The 18,858-nt window shown below is 35.7% G+C and overlaps 1 protein-coding gene and 1 long non-coding RNA gene across 5 annotated transcripts in view; one reads left to right on the top strand and one right to left on the bottom strand.

Moving 5' to 3' along the window:
• The window catches only part of LOC309640462, a 263,908-nt gene extending 246,638 nt beyond the window's left edge, over window positions 1-17,270 (bottom strand). The window contains exon 1 of the long non-coding RNA XR_014252245.1: window positions 934-17,270. This is a non-coding gene — a long non-coding RNA (uncharacterized lncRNA). The remainder of the gene's footprint in view (window positions 1-933) is intronic.
• Window positions 1-18,858, top strand: part of TMTC2 (transmembrane O-mannosyltransferase targeting cadherins 2) — an 874,097-nt gene that overhangs the window by 757,557 nt on the left and 97,682 nt on the right. The gene's annotated exons all lie outside the window — the stretch shown is intronic.

The raw sequence follows: 18,858 nt of genomic DNA, 5'->3' as shown, positions 1-18,858 counted from the left end.
TTTATGGGAATGTTTGACTAAAGAACCTTAGAGGAAAGACAGTCGTTGGTCAGAGTGCTATCTATTTCTCAGCTTGATTGAATGAATTGGTTTTCAGTGCTCCATGAGAGCTGTAGCAGGCAGAACTTAAAAGTGGTGTCTTCAGAAGGGATTGCAATATTTCCTTCATCTTAAGAAGCCATTCTTCATCACAAACACTATCAATAAAAAGTTTTCACAGAAAACAACTTAAAAGGATGCACTGCATTAAATTTACGTATCAATGTAATAGACATCCTGATTTAAGAGCCATAAAATATGAAGGCAACTTGTGACTCAGATTGAAAGAAATGAGGCATTTGAGATTTGGAGCACAGGCTGTGCTATATCACTATCTAAAATCATAGATTTGTCAAGTATTATCATCTCTTGTCTTACTTATATTTAAATGCCATGAGAACAGGTACCTTTGCTATCTTGTGCATTATTTTACCTTTACTATTTTGTACATTGTTTGATCTCCAGTGCCTTGAGCAGTGTTTAGCACATAGAAGACATTCAACACAGCTTTGTTAACTGAGTACATGAATTAATGATGACAATGTCTGTCATTTATTTGGAGAGAACAGAGTTCCATTTTTATATGGAAAACAGTAGAGCACCTGAACAGTATTGACTGAAGGGAACCCAGTGCTGCTTTGGTAGCTTCAGGGTTTAGCTTTGGGAAATTAATGCCCTAAGCAAGAAGACTGTGTCATTGTGAATGGTAGCCATAATGTTCCAACAACGTGCAGCTTCCATCTCAAGTAATTTTTTTTTTTTTAAGAAGGGCACTATGCTAGATTTAAATATTTATTTATTTATTTATATTTTTATTTATTTATTTACATTTTATTTATTTATTTTTATTTATTTATATTTAATTTATTTATTTACATTTATTTATTTATTTACATTTATTTATTTATTTATGGCTGTGTTGGGTCTTCGTTTCTGTGCGAGGGCTTTCTCCAGTTGCGGCAAGTGGGGGCCACTCTTCATTGCGGTGTGTGGGCCTCTCACTATCGCAGCCTCTCTTGTTGTGGAGCACAAGCTCCAGACACGCAGGCTCAGTAGTTGTGGCTCGTGGGCCTAGTTGCTCCGCGGCATGTGGGATCTTCCCAAACCAGGGCTCGAACCCGTGTCCCCTGCATTGGCAGGCAGATTCTCAATTACTGCGCCACCAGGGAAGCCCTCAAGTAATTTTTATATGAAGGCAACAGCAACACTGTTTATGAGCCCATGTGAGTCATCACCGTATATAACCACACACCACAGTAAGAAGCTGAAATTCCTGCAGTAGATAAGTAAATAGAGCAGACCAGTGACATTTGGATTATAACTCTGAATATGATCTCCCTGGGGAAATCTAGGTTTAAATTCAACCATTTCATTTATTCAACAAACATTTCTTCAGTGCTTAGTATATAAATTAACTTGCTAAGTACTGAGAATACAAAATGAACAAGAAATAATTTCTGTTTATCCTACCCTACTGGATCCTGCCAAAAGCTCACAGTTTTGAGGGAGGACGAAGAGTTTTTTATGATAATATTTAAAATAAATATGATAAATATATTACAAACAATGTTTTATAGAACCATAGAAAGATGAGGGCTTTATCTTATATCTTTTAGGAAACAAAAGGCAAAGAAAAACTGACCAACGTGTTTCTCAAAGAATGTTTACTCTATTACCTTCCAAAAGTTAAGTCTGAGTCCATTATCTATAAGAAAACTGACTAGTGATGCTGAAGATCTCCTAGGAAAGCAAAGTATTGATAATACATGTAACTATAAACAAAGTCAGTGTTTTTTGTTTTTCTTTTTCCTGAAAAGAGTAAGACCTTGACATGATTATAAAAAAACCTGCAACTTCATAGGCAAACACTCTTCCACAGGGCACCTATGAACCAAAGCTTCTGTGCAATCATGAGAAGCAAGGAGGTGCATACTGAAATAGTACAGTATTTGAAGGATTCCCTAGGTGCACAGTTACTGAGCACCAGCCTGGTATGTGTGAGAAAAAACAAGAGAAGTTTGAGAGGGCAAGGTACATGCAAATGTTAATCATTTCCACTAATAATTACCTTATTCTGATAGACAAATACTGCATACTTGCTTTTAGGAACTACTAAATTTGAAAAGAAAAAGGTAGTTTTTGCCTGTTTCTAAATGTGGTAGAAATGGCAATGTTTTGTATTTTTTCCTTAGTTGATAGGAATTAAAGGTTTTTCCAGGTTCTAAAAGCACTTATTTCCATCTGCACTGAGTAAAGGAAAGAGATGTCAAAACAAATAAATCAAGATTAGCTTAAATGTTGAGCAATGGTGATGGGATGAATGAAGGACAACATAACTGACTAAACTCTGGAAAATTTCTGTGTTATTAGAGCGCTTGTTATAGAACGCCATTAAGTGGCACGGCAATCATTTATAAGTATCCATACCTGGGAAAAACTGAAAAACCCAATCGTCATGTTGAAGAAGAATGAAATACAGAGAATTACCTGCTGTTTTGTATAATCCACCTACCCCTGTCATTGTATTTCTCCTATAGATGAGTATAATGTTAACCAGCAGATTTCTTTACAAAAGGTTAGATTTTCAATAATATAATTAATCATCTCTTAAAATTTCCACAAATTGTAATAAATACTCATTTTACTCTCAAAAGTGGGAGGAGGGGAAATTGGATAGGGAACAGCAGTAAACTATTGCTTCATCCCACAGCTTTCATCTCTCTAAATTGGAAACTTTCTGGGCACGTATATTAAAATGTTGTGACTACATAAGCATATTTTGTTCATCCTACCTTCCTATGTCCAAATATGTAATCAAGCAAGGTTAACCCCAAGGATAAGCCTAGCTATATTCTTTTCCTTCTCTTTCACACACAATTAAACATGCTCCACCCTCTCTATTTGTAAACTGGTTCAAGGGTTGGCTACATAATTTGTGGAGTCCAGTGCAAAATTAAAATGCAGGACCCCCTGTTCAAAAAGGAGCAAAAATACAATTAAAGGTAACAGAACATGAAGCTTTTTCTTTTCTTCCATAGTCTCTGTCTTGACTTGACATTGTGTTTTGTATTGGTTATTTAATGTTATTTTAAGTAAAAAAAAATTAAATTTTTAATTATTAGTTTGAATTTTACTGCTCATATTTATATTACACAATGCCAGTTTATAACATAGAAATAGCAACATATTTAATTTGTTAGAAACACCAAAAGTATACAATTCATACTTCATACATATGGAAATGCTGCACAAAATTTGTTCTTATGTTACGTTTTGATATGCACACATTCTATTAATCTATTGCCTTCAGCTCTCTGGTAAGGAAGTGAAAAGGAACTACAGGTTGCTCTATCTTTCCCTTTTTTTCCGTATGTCATCATTTTCAGTGTAAATGTGTAGCTCATACATGGAAGTAACACATATATGAAAAGATACTGTAGGAGTTCTTGGTTTTTCGTGTTTTTTAGAATACCATTGCCTTCTGTCTGCATTTGAACAAAGTTCTTGTTCTAATAGTTAAGTGTGACCTCTCAGGTCTGGCATGCTCTGCTTATTCAGTTGTAGATGTAACACAGGTATCTTGTGCTAACTTTGAGTCTTATGGAACTCGCATGTATTGTGTGTCCACCAGAATTCTGTGTCATGAAGTATTGCAAATGGCGTGAGCAGGAAAAGAGATGCACATGTACAGTGTGCATGTCTTTTCTGGTAACATGCGTGCTCCATTGTCCCATCAGTTTTCACTAGCAAAACACAAGTTCAAAGACAAAATTATTAGACATTTGAAGAAGGCAACAACAGAGCATTAAAGCATGCTGGGTCCCTTCAGAGCATGACGCTCTTTGTGATTGCCCAGGTCACACACTATGAAGCTAGCCCTGACTGGTTGTGTGTGTGTGTGTGTGTGTGTGTGTGTGTGTGTGTGTGTATTTATATATGTATATTTATATATTTTAACATGTCTTTATTTTTATTATCATTATTATTTTTTGGCTGCGCCACGCCCCATTCAGGGATCTTATTTCTCCAACCAGGGATCGAACTCGAGCCCCCTGCAGTGGAAGCACAGAGTCCTAACCACTGGACTGCCAGGGAAATCCCATGTATATTATTTTTACTTAGGGAAAATTAGAGGCTCTGTGTAGGTCTTGAGCCCACATCAGTCATATCTTGTCTTGTTACTGTAACATATATAATCTCAACATTGTACTGTGTGTATCTTTAAGGAAGAGGGATGGCTACACAGCTATTGTTCCCTGAACCATATACCAAATAATAAGATCCAATCTTCCACCATTAATACCATTAATACCATCTGATAACTAAATATTTATAACTACTGGAGTTATAAATGACTAACTCCAATGACTTGTTAGATAAGACATAAGCCTCAGAATAATGATCACAAGAGATCACAGCCCATCTGACAAAAGAGCCAGCCTGTGCCAAAGCTTTCCAACAGGTGAACTAAAGGGCATAGAAAGGGGCCCAGTGTGGGTAATTGGATCTATTCTATCCTTGGCTATTTGAATATAGCCAGCTTTCACATATATGCCACAGAGATCTTATATTCACCCAGATCTCTCTCCTGTTGAACTGCTTTTTCTGATCTTTTTTGGTCGTGTTGTCCTGGTTCTTTTCTACCCCAGTATTTCGTTTTGCCTTGCTGCTGTTATTTGTGTCCATCTCTCCTTGTTTTATAATCACAGTGACCTTTTGCCAGTTACCTCGGCCCTGTCCACTGAGGCTCTGAATGTTCTCTCTGCATGTTGTAGCAGACTCTCAAGAGAGATATGGTGAGAATTTGATTGAAGTGTATGTCTATGGTAGAGAGGTTGAGGAAATAGAGTTAAGTGAAATAAAGAGTTGAGGATAGCAAAAATAAGTAGAGGGATGAGGGATCATGATGAGGTTGATGATCAGATTCTGTAATATTAAATAATTGGTAAAGGGGAAAGACAAGAAGTTGTGCTCAAAGGGGGAAAATAAATTTGAGATTATAGAGCTTGTAATGAAGATGAGGTTGAAGATGTGACAACGTGGGTGGGTTGGCTGACCTGGATTGAAAGGGTAAAGCTAAGTAGGGCAAAGAACTTTTATTTTGTTTGATTATTAGAGCATAGAGAATGCTTGTCAGAGGTTTTAATAATCACTGCAAGGTTCTTTAAATCTTGAAATGTTTTTCTTCAAGCATTCAAAAGGTAATTTTGTGCTTAAAAGCCACCCCATCAAGAGAGCTATTATCTTACCTTCTCAATGCCCTAATCACTCATAAATTGAATTAAAAGCACTGGATGCCAGATTTTCTTTTGGATTAATCATAATTACCCAGCAAGTAGTTTTCAAAAATCATTAGGCTGCAAAAACAGTATTTGGTTTGTACAGTTTGCTTTAATCTCATCCACATTTATTAGTCAGCTGTGTCCCCTGCTGACCCCCTTTTGTATTTTAGAGCAAGCTTGTGTAATTAGACTTACAGAGCAAGAACATCTTGCAGCATCCACTGTGTCCATGTCTTTGTGTCATCAAAATAACTGTTTGAAAGTATAAAAAATTCATTCAACTCCTGTTTGAACTTTAAGGTTTTAAAAAGTATCAATTTTCTTGATTGTTCTAATAAATGAATTCTTTTAGTTATGGTTTTCCCTAGAAGTTTTCTGCAAAGACTAATCAGAAAGTAAATATTATGAATGGAGTAATTTGTCTTAACTGGGTTGATCTGGTGCTGTTTCATTAGTAACATTAATTTCTTTGAGGGACACATTTTTTTCCCTGAAGGATCAGTTCAGAGAAAATAAAGATGTTTGCCAGATACATGTTAAAAGTTAACATACAATTTTACTCTAATGAGTTCCATAGAAAATGCATATTCTTACAAGATATATTCATTATATATTGAATAGAGGAATGCCATTTTGAAAAGTAGCACTATATTTGTACCACTAAAAATTTTAATATCTGGGCGTATTTGAGAAGTAACATTAAAGATATTTTCTAATTTTTAATCCTTTATATTTTTTAGCACTTTAAAATAAAAATATGTCCACTTAAGGTATTTCATTTCAACTTTGCGACAACCCTAAAATATAGATATTGTTTTCAATCATAGGTGAATAAACTGCTTAGAGTAGAGAAATAACTTCACTTAAAATAGTTTAAAACAGGTTTAAAGTATTTATTTCATGAAGTGAATTTGTGGGGGAGGGATACTGGACTGTAGATATAAATTTAGGAATTAGCAGGATATAGATGATATAAAATCATGAGACAAGAGGCAGAGCCCAAAAATTATACCCAGGAGAACTCCAAAAATTAGAATTTGAGAAGATGAGAATCTGGCAGAGTAAAATGCTAAGTCAAGGAACTGTTATGAGAAAGAGACCATGATCAACTGTGTCAAATGCTGCTGCTAAAACAAATAAGAAGATGACCCAAGGAACAACCACAGTATTTAGCAACAATGGAGATAACTGCCAAATTTGTCAACTATTGTTCCAATGGAAAGCAAAGATGAAAGCCTGATTGGATTCAAGAGAGAATGAGAGAAGTAGAACAGAGATGATAAAAACTTTTAAAATATTTTTTTGCTAAACGAGGAGCACAGACACTGGATGTTATCTGAAGGAGAATATGAATATCACAGGAGGGTTTTTGTTTTGTGTTGATATGGGAGATATTTCAGAATGTTTATCTGGTGGAAATGATCCCAGACAGAGGGAAGCATTTATGATTAAGAAGAGAAAGAGGATGGGTAGAATGAAGGAAGATGTGGAAGTAAAATGTAGCATAATGGTGTGTCAGAGGTACTGAAGTGTTTGTAGAGTCTAGTAGTTCCCTTGGTCACCTGGGCTTACGCTTCAACTGATGAAGTAATGGCACACGGGAAAGTGTATTATGAAAAGCAGGAACAACACAATTCCCAGTAGACTATATTCAATAGACCACAATCATATTCTGAAGTGACATTGACATTTTGCCACAGGTAAGCATGAGAAAGCAGCACGACCTGGTATATTAAGTCACCTATATCTGCAGTACTCTTCCTCCCAGACCGCTCCTGGATGACAGTGGAGCTGAGGAGACTTTATATGTAGCCATTATTCTCTGCCTAGAAGTGAGGTGATATATTTTCATATTATTTGAAGACAAGTGGTGTAGGAGCTGGCTATACACCTTATCCTTTACTTTCTCTTAGAATGGGTTTAGTTTTTCTAAGGCGGTTAAGGCAGAAATAAAACACACAGAGTTAAATTCCATTTATCCAACCTGGCTGAATATTTATACCTTGCCCTATTTTTATGTCATCCATGCAGAACAGGAGATTCTAGATGCTCTGCTGGGTGATTGACAGAGTATTGCTCAAGCCAGATGCACTTTGATATACTCAGACATGGTTAGGATCATCTGAAAAAAACATTAGGCATCCAGGTATAATGATGAGGAAGAGGGAGAATGGGGAGAAAAAAGAAGAGGAGGAGTGGAGGACAAGAGGGAGGGAAGAGGGGGAGGAGGCAGAGAGAGGAGGGAAAGGGAAAGAAAGGGAGGGAAAAAACCCAAAGCTCAACATGACCTCTTGTCCTCCAAGGAGCCTGTGGTAAGGAACCAAAGGGCACACTTACAGCATACGTGTTGAGACTGTAATATCTATGGAAAAAGAGAAACTCCCTTTTTCTCTGCTCAGGTTTTCTTCTTTACAATGAGTACCAGGGCTTCTATGAGTGGAGGTCTGGTGAACTCCTGATGAAAGGTACTGACAGAGATTAAATGCTTTATGTCAGAGAGTAATCTTGTTCAGAAAGAACAAGACTCTACTTACCAGATAGGATAGGTAGTAATTCTAGGCTTCCCCATCCGAAAACATTTTAGGCTGGATAGTCTATTAACCTGTGATTTCATGCAGATGGGGTGTCACATTTGAGCAGGCTTCGCAAGGGGAAGGAAGGGACAGGTTGTATTTGTAGCAGAAACCAGGTGTACAACAGAGGAATATTCTTTCTGTTTTGGTTTTGTTTATGAGGAGGGTAGAAGAACACTGGGAGATGGAGATAGAGACAGTAGGAAGTGAGGGTCAGAGGCTCGGTGACAGAATGAAGATGAATAGGAAAGGAGAAGGAAGGATAAATATCATAGTGTTGCTAAGGAAGGGTGGATAATCATAGTGATAGTGATACTAGCTCATGTAATGAATGCTTCCTATATTGGTTTGCATGTATTATTGTGATCTTTACAAAAACGGAGTGAGCAAGATATTGTGATCTCTGTTGTGTAAAGAAATGGGGCTGAGAGAGGTTAAGTAATTTGCTCAAGGTTAAGTAACTAGCCCAGCTAGTGACATAGCTGGGCCTCGGGTGGTTGTCTAATTCCAAACCTGTGATCTAAACTGCTGCTTTCAAGGTTGTAAGGCAGGAAAATAGTGATACCATTAGCAGAAACAGGAAAACGAATAACTACTGTGTGAGTGGAGGGTAAGAAGGGATGAGAAGAGAGACTGAGGTTGATTGTTTTTATTACCATAGTGATGCATGCACCTTTTACAGATCATTACTGCCTTCATATCACAAATAAGATTACTTCGAGTGTGTGTTTGCAAGTATTCTTTAATTAATTAATTAATTTTTGCCTAGAATACATATTTTATTTTTAACTTTTTATTTTATATTGGAGTATAGGTGATTAACAGTGTCGTGTTGGTTTCCGGTGTACAGCAAAGTGATTCAGTTATACATATGCATGTATCTATTCTTTTTCAAATTCTTTTCCATTTAGGTTGTTACATAATATTGAGCAGAGTTCCCTGTGCTATATAATAGGTCCTTGTTGGTTGCAAGTATTCTTTATGCATAACAAATAACCAGTGATCCTTCCAAGAAAACTTAAGCATCAAACCTAAAAATTCTTCAACTAAACCTATTCTTATTTATTTCTCTAAACATAAATTAGTGGCCTGCCACAGCTGACATCTGTAGAAAATCACTAGGACAAAATGTCTCTTCCTCAGTATGATGTAGCAGTATTTGCTACTTTTCACAACACATTGGGGAAATACGTGTTTCCACATGACATATTTTTACTTTTCTCTTTGATGCTTATTTTTATAGTAGGTTGTTTTGCTCTCCACCTAACCCATTGTTCTTTTCCTTCAATTTTTCTTCCAAATAAACAATATTGCTTTTCTGAAGTAGTATTTTCAAATCCAAAATTAACTTCCCGTGTGCCTTGGGGTACCTTTTAAAATATGCCTCCTTTGAGATACTTTCAGTGGATGCATGTTTGGTCATTCGTATCTTTATTTATCTTCTGACTGTGTCACTGAGATGGACAGAAAAAACTGTGCTGATCGTAGCCATATGTTTAGGGAATTTAAGAAAAAATAAAACAAAAATAATACAGAAGCATGTCAAAAAGTTGAATCAACAATGAGGATAATAGTCTGAGTGAACTGTTGTGAGATAAAGGCGTACATTTCTCCAAGTAAAATTTCTGTGACATCACACAGAATGAAAAATAAAATACAGTTGACCCTTGAACAAAGTAGGTGTCAGGGACTCTGACACTCCCTGCAGTTGAAAATCCAAGTACGACCTATAGTTGGCCCTCCTTATACACATTTTTTCCATATCCATGGTTCCACATCCATGGATTCAAACAACTATGGATCATGTGGTAGTGTAGTATTTACTATTGAAAAAGATTCACTTCTGAGTAGACTCGAGTATTTATACAACCCGTGTTGTTGAAGGGTCAACTGTCTTTCTTTTGAACTTTCGGATTAAAATATAGCAGAGCCACCTTTGAAAATATTGTTTGAAAATAATGCCAAAAAAAGCTTGAAATCATTCATTTAGTCCCATATATACATTATTTTTTTTATCAGTACCACAATTATTATGTTTTGATTGTCATTTTAAGAGCATAGTGAATCTATTGCAGTGACCACATTTCTGATTGTGCACAAAAATAATGAGCGACATTTTACCCTCCTTTGCTCCCCGATAGAACTGTGCATCACTCCTTGAAGCATTCTTATGCTTTCTACCATTTTGTGACATGTGTCATACTTGTTATTAATTGTGCAATGCTTCCTGAGAGCAGTCTACACCTTCATGTCTAGTTCACTATTATATATCTACCCATTGGCTAGAACATCTGAAATGTAAGTAGATATTCAGAATATGTGTAGAATGAATTAATGAATGTGAGGCATTAGTTGAGAAGATTACATACATAAACACAGTAGCTCTGAGTGCAGATAAATATAAGATAAAAATCTTCAAGCTGTGGGCTTGAAATATGTGGTTATGTTTCTCATAGAAGTTTAAACCTTAACAGGAAATGAAGTTTCCAGTCTGAATTACCTTGTGTTTATTTTCTGATGCAAAGCCTTACTAAGTCTTTAGATACATTTAAAACATTTGACTCATGACCAATATTTTATGATCATTTCATACTGAAGATAGTTTATGGAATTAAAGTTGATATTTACTAATTGTATGCAATTACTAACTGCATGTATTTCTACTCCTAATAATTATAATTTAACAATAATTTATTTATTTTTTATTGGAGTATAGTTGCTTTACAATGTTGTATTAGTTTCTGCTGTACAGCAAAGTGAATCAGCCACACTTATACATTTATCCCCTCTTCTTTGGATTTCCTTCCCATTTAGGTCACCACAGAGCACTGAGTACAGTTCCCTGTGCTATACAGTCTGTTTTCAGTAGTTATCTATTTTATACATAGTACTGTATATATGTCAATCCTAATCTTCCAATCCATCCCCCGCCCTTGGTATCCATATGTTTGTTCTCTATGTCTGTGTCTCTATTTCTGTGTTGCAGATCAGTTCATCTATACCATTTTTCTGGATTCCACATATATGAGTTAATATACGATATTTCTTGTTCTCTTTCTGACTTACTTCACTCTGTATGACGTCTCTAGGTCCATCCACATCTTTGCAAATGACCCAACCTCGTTCCTTTTTAATGGCTGAGTAATATTCCATTGTATATATGTACCATGTCTCCTTTATCCATTCATCTGTCGATGGGCATTTAGGTTGCTTCCATGTCCTGGCTATTGTAAATAGTGCTGCAGTGAACATTGGGGTGCATGTATCTTTTTGAATTACGGTTTTCTCTGTGTATATGCCCAGGAGTGGGATTGTTGGGTCATATGATGGTTCTATTTTTAGTTTTTTAAGGAACCTCCATACTGTAATTAAAAAATAATCTTAATGCAGCATTTCTGGGAGTTTCTCTTGCATTCACAGAAATTGTACTGTATGTCCTTCTTGTTCTTTTTGCACAGGAAAAAGTTATTTAGGAAAAATCAAATTTTGTCTACATATTCATGTGATTAGTCCATGATTGAGTTATTATTATTCATTTTATATCTTGTTTAATAAATATAAACAAATATGCTTAAGAAACATACCTCATGTGTTTTCTGCATAGACCTTAGTTCTTCTAAATTGCATATAATCTCAACCCAGGTTAGAATGTTCAATACCTGTAATTAAACACTGAATTTGCATGTATTAAATCTTTTCTCCTACCCCCCTTCCCTGTTGCAAAGGTCTGTTTCAGACTGGAAATTATCAGGAAAAAGGGAGCAGGGATGATCAGTGAGACAGGTTTCTCCTTCTAACAATTGCTGTTTTGACCTCAATAAGGGGAAGGAAGATTTGGTCAGGGACTAGGACAAGAACAACTTTCGGTTGGTGTGATCTGGTAATAAGCTCTGTCCTGCACCATGGCTTGCACAGTGGGGTATGCTTTGGGGTTCCTCCCAGGTTCGTTTCTGGTCCCCCTTTTCTGTGGAGGAAACCTCTCTATTGAGAAAGGTCCCTTAGATGACTTCTTTGGCCTCTGAGCATCCACTGCTACAACTCTGGCCTCTTTCTCCAGAGGTCTCTGGCCCCTCCAGACAGCCTTATAGGGACAGACCCAAGATGGCTCCTTGCCTGCTCTTTTCCTGGTATGGCCTTCACTTGTCTGTAGGTAACACTTTTTTTTGGATCTCGTGACCTACCACACTCTGAAGTGCAAGCTGATCCTTCTAAAGTCTCACTCTCCTGGCTTCATCCTTTAAGCAAAGATGGAGCACATCTCTTATAGGGAGGAGCCACATCCCATTTATAGTTTAGACTTCTCAAGCTTGAGCCAAGTACCAGCCCTCTCTGTATCCAACAATTTCAGCAAACACATTTCAAAAACAATTTTCCTAGGTAGGGGACTTGAAGCCCTGTCTCCTCTTACTAGTGCTAGGAGTTAGAAGTAGGATTTCATGACTTTTAAGCAGCCTTCCCTTCTCTCCTCTTTAATAAATATCTTTGATCTGGATCAGGGGTCCCAAGGACCACAGAATAGGTTCTCTTGCATTCCTATTTTAAAATCCCTTTGGGTGGGCGGTAAGGTGAGTCTGACCCATACTGATTATTGGAGCCTCAGTTGAAACTGAGAACCAGGTACATTCTAATATCTTGTTACACCAATAATTGAAAGTATGAGGAATGAGGAACAACTAGTTTGAACCATATAAAAGTGTTGATATTGGATTATTTTGATCTACACAAAGAATAATTTCATCAGTCTAATATTATACTCTTTTAAATCTGCAGTTATATAATTTACTAAATTATAAGTGTCTATCATTCCTTATCTGAAATCTTTGGGCTCAGATGGGTCTCAGAATTCAGAAGATTTTTAGATCTGTGACTTAGATTTTTTAATGTAATCCGGCACATATTCTATATATTACATATCTTCCCAGTGGGTCTAGATTACGAAGCTCTCTGATTTATGTATTGGGAGTGTTTGGTTGTGGAAAAATCTGTTTTATTTATAATGGCAACTGTGGTTTCAGGCTTACAATTTGCATTTCCTAGAGACATTTCAGTCATCTCATGAGAAGTCTAGGGAATATGTGAACTATAGGCAGAGGATACACCATATTCTGCTCAAGGTATTTTTAAAGCTCAATACTATGAAGACATCATCATAAGACCTCTGTCATGAATTCATTTCATTTCACACTGTCTTAACAACCGATTTCACCCTCCAATGTGTGAACACACTAGTTTATAAAATCATAACAAACAAATTGATTACATTTTAGAGGTTTAATATTGAAAATAAAATGAAACAAGCAGGGATATTTCATAGTTCTCAATTTGCCCCTCATTCATTTGCTACTAGGAATATGATCAATATATAATAGTCAAAACTATTTGAGTTTCTGGCTGCTATACCTAGATTTTCTTCTTATGCTAGTTTAGACTTTATCTTATGCTAGTTTAGACTTTAATTCTTTATCAAGAATTATTCTATAAGAGCACACACAGAGAATATGTATATTGTTAAGTCGTGGGTGATAAGAATTTTTTTCCGAGGTAATGTTTACCTACATGTGGCTTTCACTTAAGACTTTGATTTTAGAAAATGACCCTTACCTCTACCTAAGAGGCGGCATCACCCTGACAGGCCCCCTAAGTGCAATGATATAATCAATGATCAGTGTGGACTTGAATGGCAGTTCCTCTTTGTTAAGTGTACATAAGCAGCTGCTGCTCACAGGCATGTGACTTCTCCTTCTAGGTGTGCTGTAAGCAGGGACATCCATTCGGCTCTGTCATTACACTTGGCATTGTAGGACCTCATTTATCCTGCTTTCTGTAAATGGAAACTGTATAAACTTTGGGAACTGCTTAATAGGAGAGGTGTGATATGAACAAAAGAAAACTGTCATCAGGCATTCAGGAAGCCTATTCCATGTGCCTGCCACTATTAGTAATGCCATCTTAGGCAAATCACTTCAAGTCTGCCTTTTTTCCTGAAAAGGCATAATGCCATGTATGTGATTCATAATAAATATTACATGAAAACTAATGAACATATTGTGCTGCTTCCATTTTGTTTTTTGGTCATGTCTGCATTAGGATGGCTATATGGATTCCTTTAATCTTTTCTATTTTTGTTCTATAATTTATGTCACCATTATTTCCTTTATGTAATTTTATGTAGATATACAGTGATACACACACTCACACCGAAAAGTGCTCCAATCATAAAGATACACAGGTGGATAGAATTTTACTAACTGAATACAGCATTTAGAAGCATCTGGATCAAGAAACAGACCATCAGTAGCACCCTAGAAACTTCCTCCTGTCCCCTCTAGTTCCTACCTTCCCTGAGAGTAACTCATATGTTGACTTCTAACATCTCAGGTTTGTTTTGCCTGTTTTTAATTTGATAACAGAAGAATGCATCAGATAACGCACCAGGTTCTGTTTAGTACTGGCTTCTTCCCCTCGACAGAATACTTGTGAGGTTCACCTTGTTATGCATGTAGTGTTTACCCTTTTTACTGTTAATGGACATTTGAATAATTTTCAATTTTTTGCCCACTACCAAGAATATTGCTCTGAATTTTCTTGTACATACTTTTTGTGAACATATGTATGCATTTCTTTTTTGGTGAATGTCTAGGAGTGCTATTGTTGGGTCAAAGGGGATGCATATATTCTACAGTTTAGGGGGAAAATTGTTTTATTTAGTTTTCTTGTCTTCTGCCAATCAACAGTGATTTGTCATTTTAACTGCATTCTGATTTCCTTTTGGAGAAAGATCCACCATCAGTATGTAGTTTTTTTTAATGCAATAAATCAAGTTTTCCTACTCCAGAAACAGAAGGGGCCTTTGGGGGCTTTATTGCTAGGACTTAACTAGAATTCTCCTTTCTCTAGGAAAAAGATAGAGGTCTATAATCTAAGCTTATTCAGCCAGATTCTCTCTTTTGGGGGGTGGGGTGGATTTGAAACTTGAGCAGAGTAATTCAAAACAGAACAAATGATTGACATTTGATCCTAGTAGCAGCGGTGGTGACTTGGAAGGTCTGGTAGGATTTGTAGTTGCCTGTTTCTTGTCAGTTTTAAATCTGGTTGTTTACCTTCCCCGGATCTTGTGAGCTCTTGTATCTTCTTCCAACACATTCCTTTTTTCATTAGAATGTCCACGTTGGTTTCTGTTGCTTGCAACCAAAGAAACCTGTGTCATATATAAACTCATATACCACACATTAGTAACAACTTTTACAGTGCTATAAATAATGTTTCATCTTACTATGTTGAGTGTGGTAGGTTTCAAAGTAAACTTGGCAGCTTCATACAGATGAAGACATCCATAAAAAATATGCATTTATGGTTTCTGGACATAGTGGAAATGCTTCCTACAAATGAGGCGTAGGGGAAAATGGTAAAGATTAAATCCCTATTCTTAGCCTTATGGGAGAGGTGGATAATCAAAGAGAGGGAATTTGGTGGTATGGGAAATTTTGTCTTCTATAGTTGGTGTTTACTGACTATAATCATAATTACGTTATTTTTAATGTTATATTTCAGAGTAAGTGCATTAAATGGTAGTATTCACAGTATCACTTCTTTATCAGGAGTGATGAGAAGAGGTAAATAAGGGTCATTTGCCATGAAATTTAATAGAAAAATTCCTGTCAAGTATTCTGAGATGTCTTTCACTTGTCCAAATTATGTTAAATTTGCTTAAGGATTTAACATTGTGTATTTCACCTAGTTCTTAAGTTTTAACCCTGTCTGCTAAAATTTGAAGCTGATGTTCTTTTTTTTTTTTTTTTTTTTCCATTTCAATGCTACACAAAGAGGCATTGTGAGACTCTGAGGATTTTATGTTACAGTTGTTTGTAAACTTTAGCATCTTTGGAGTATGCATTTTTGGATTTGAGTAAAGGTTGCTTCAATTCATAACTGTTGAATATCAGGTATCAGTCCTAAACTAAAAGGGAATTTCAGATCACATTTCATAGGATTATGTGAACAGAGATGATGACTGCTTGAGACACCTTAGTTTCAGTCGTTTCTCAGCTGACTGACCATGACATCAACTGTCACCCTTCTCCTGCCCTGTGTTTCCCAATTACATCTCAGCACACAAAGAAAAGGGCTTAGTTGAAAAATCCTAGGGATATTTTCTAGAAAAGTTGTGTCCTGGGGCTGTTATATTAGCCCTGGAGTTCCAGGCCAGACAGGATAAATCAGAGTTGAGCTATAGGAGGCAACATAAGCAAAGGCTGAAAACAGAGATAATGGAGAGAAAGCCTGCTAGAGTCCAAATTCTGAGATCATTCATTAGCTTTGTGCTCTTAGGCAAATTACTTAACCCGTTAAGATTTGTTTCCTGATCAGTAAAATGGGGACTGGAATTGTGTCTGCTTTGCTGTGACGATTAAATGAGAAAACATCTGGAAAGCACTTAACCCAAGTTACATTGGCTATTAAGCATTATTACAGGTTCCCCCCTTGCAGTTTTGAGATGTCTCAAAGAATGTGGACTACTGATTACAAAATGTGAAACCTCAAAAATCAGACAAGATTTTCCTGGTTACTCTTTTCATAAAGCCACTTATACATATGTTTTAATATACTTATCACAATGTTTATATTCATAATGTTGTGAGGGTTGTTTGTTTTGATGTCTGTTTTCCTAAGATTTAAGTTTCATTAGGGCAGAGATTATGTGTGGGTTTTTTTTTTTTTTTTGATAATGAATGTGTGCTTAATACCTAGACAAATACCTGGCATGTATCAAGTGCCAAATAAACATTGGTAGAATGAATGCATGGATGAACCAATGGATGGATGGACTGAAAACAGTCATCCATGAGAGATATAGACATACTAAAAGGCCATGAAAACTGAAGAAGATTAATTTATTTACACATCAGACTCTAATTTTGCTCACATTGTATCTTCAGTGCCTGTAACTGATCCTCAAAAACAAATGTGATTGAATAAATGTTAAATTTAACAATATGAAATCGCCAATATTCAACTACTTCTGCACTACAAAAATGACAATTTCATATATTTCAACGTGATATTTGTAGAAGATATTAGGAAATAAATGTTTCAATCCTTGAGTAATTCTCCTTTATGGCTTTAATTTTAAATACATATTTACTTGTATTTGTGTATCTTAATTGTGTATTGCAAACAATTGGGAGCCATACAGTAAACATTAAAGAGTGCCATCCCATATTTTTAATCTTAAAATTTCTAGTACTAAGTACTGAAACTTGGTATTTTAAATAAAGCTTTATAGTTCTCTCTAAATTCTTCAGATACTTACCAAATACGAGAACTACTAATCTTAATTTTGTCATTTGTGGATCATCCAAACAAAGTTAAGCCTGCTTAAGATGGTCTTCTTAAAGAGTATTTACCTTTTGTTAGTATTATTATATTTTACTTCAGGTTAAAATATTTGGGAACAGATAATCTAACTCATGGAGATTTGTATAGCAATACCTGGAGAGTATTTTTTTTCTTCTTAGATTTAGGATTTATTGAAGATGACAAAAAGATTTGTTGGCAATGACTGAACCCATTAAGGAATAAGAAATAAGCATATTTTCTACTCAGGTATCATGATGAATAACTAGGTGTCTATAGATTGGGATTTTGAAATCAACTTCTAGTTTCCTCCCACCTGGAAAGTACTTATAATTATTAACCTCAGAACCAAGGGACTGGTCTCAATTCTGGTATGATTGAGATTATTCTTCTGAATTTTACTTTTTCCTCTTCTGAATCTCACAACTATGATTTTCTGGACTGGGATATCTGCTTTTGAATTTGGTCCATTATTAATAATCATGTTTAAATTTTGTATTCTTATGTATTTAATAAATAAATATACATTAATAAAATAATGAGACATTATTTGTGATTTATATAGAAGACTTTGTGTCCCTCCTATCAATATGCATATCACAAAGGCTGGGAGCTTATTTTTTTAAATGTTTACATTTATATGTGTTTATATATGTATTTTTTAATGAATGGTAATGGCTGTGGCTTCCTGGATGTGTATGTCTGTGTCTGTCTCTCTCTGTGACATAAGTGTGCATGTCTGTGTTCTTTCTTCTCACTAACAAACTTTACTTCTTTATACTTCGGCCATGATGAGTGAGAAGAAACACTGGTTCAGCTGGAATTCAGAATCAGGTTCACTGACGCTGAATTCCAAGTTTTATTTTTTGGAATTGCAAACATATTCTAAGAAGTCTGGTGAACACTTTAGCATTTTTGAAAGAACTGTGTTCCAGCTATGTCATCTATGAAGACCTAGTCCATGCTAAAATCTCTCTAAGCAAATGACTCCACAACTTAAAGTTAGTCTTGTGTTTAACTATCCTTATTGTCAAAATATTTCACTATATGACCATCTTGTGCTATTCCTTTATCTTATATCTTGTTCATTCTGCAATCTACTTTAGGAACAATTTTTCATGATTCTCTGATGTATTATGAAGTCTTTCTAATGTCTCAAACTCTTATTCTAGATCTTTCCTCTGACTCCTTACTAACCCTTGTATGTTTTTCTTTGCTTAGGTAATTTAGAAAGCTTCACTTTACATCTGCGCTGCTATTCTAAATACTATAAAAGCACCTCCATAACTCATTAGCTTTAAATGCTAAATCACACTATTGATTTATATTTATTTAGCATGTAAATCAGCATGACCTTCCATACGTCAGTTTCATTTGGGGAGATTTACAACACACTGTTCTTCTTATTTATTTGCTTGGTATTGTATTTGATATGCATTCAGTTTCATTTCTGCTGTCTACTTGTATGTTGTTTGCTAATCCAGTTAAAGTACCAAATGCCTGCATTTTCACACTGTAATTTAGCACTATGAAGGTATTAAATCTTAGTGTAAAATATAAGGTGAATTTTATTCTTGCTTTTCACTCTTAAAGCTTCCATTACTTTTTTG

The sequence above is a fragment of the Balaenoptera physalus genome (assembly GCF_965194825.1).
Source record: "Balaenoptera physalus genome assembly, chromosome: 13".
Taxonomy (NCBI): Eukaryota; Metazoa; Chordata; class Mammalia; order Artiodactyla; family Balaenopteridae; genus Balaenoptera; species Balaenoptera physalus.
This window is presented reverse-complemented; position numbering and strand designations above follow the sequence as displayed.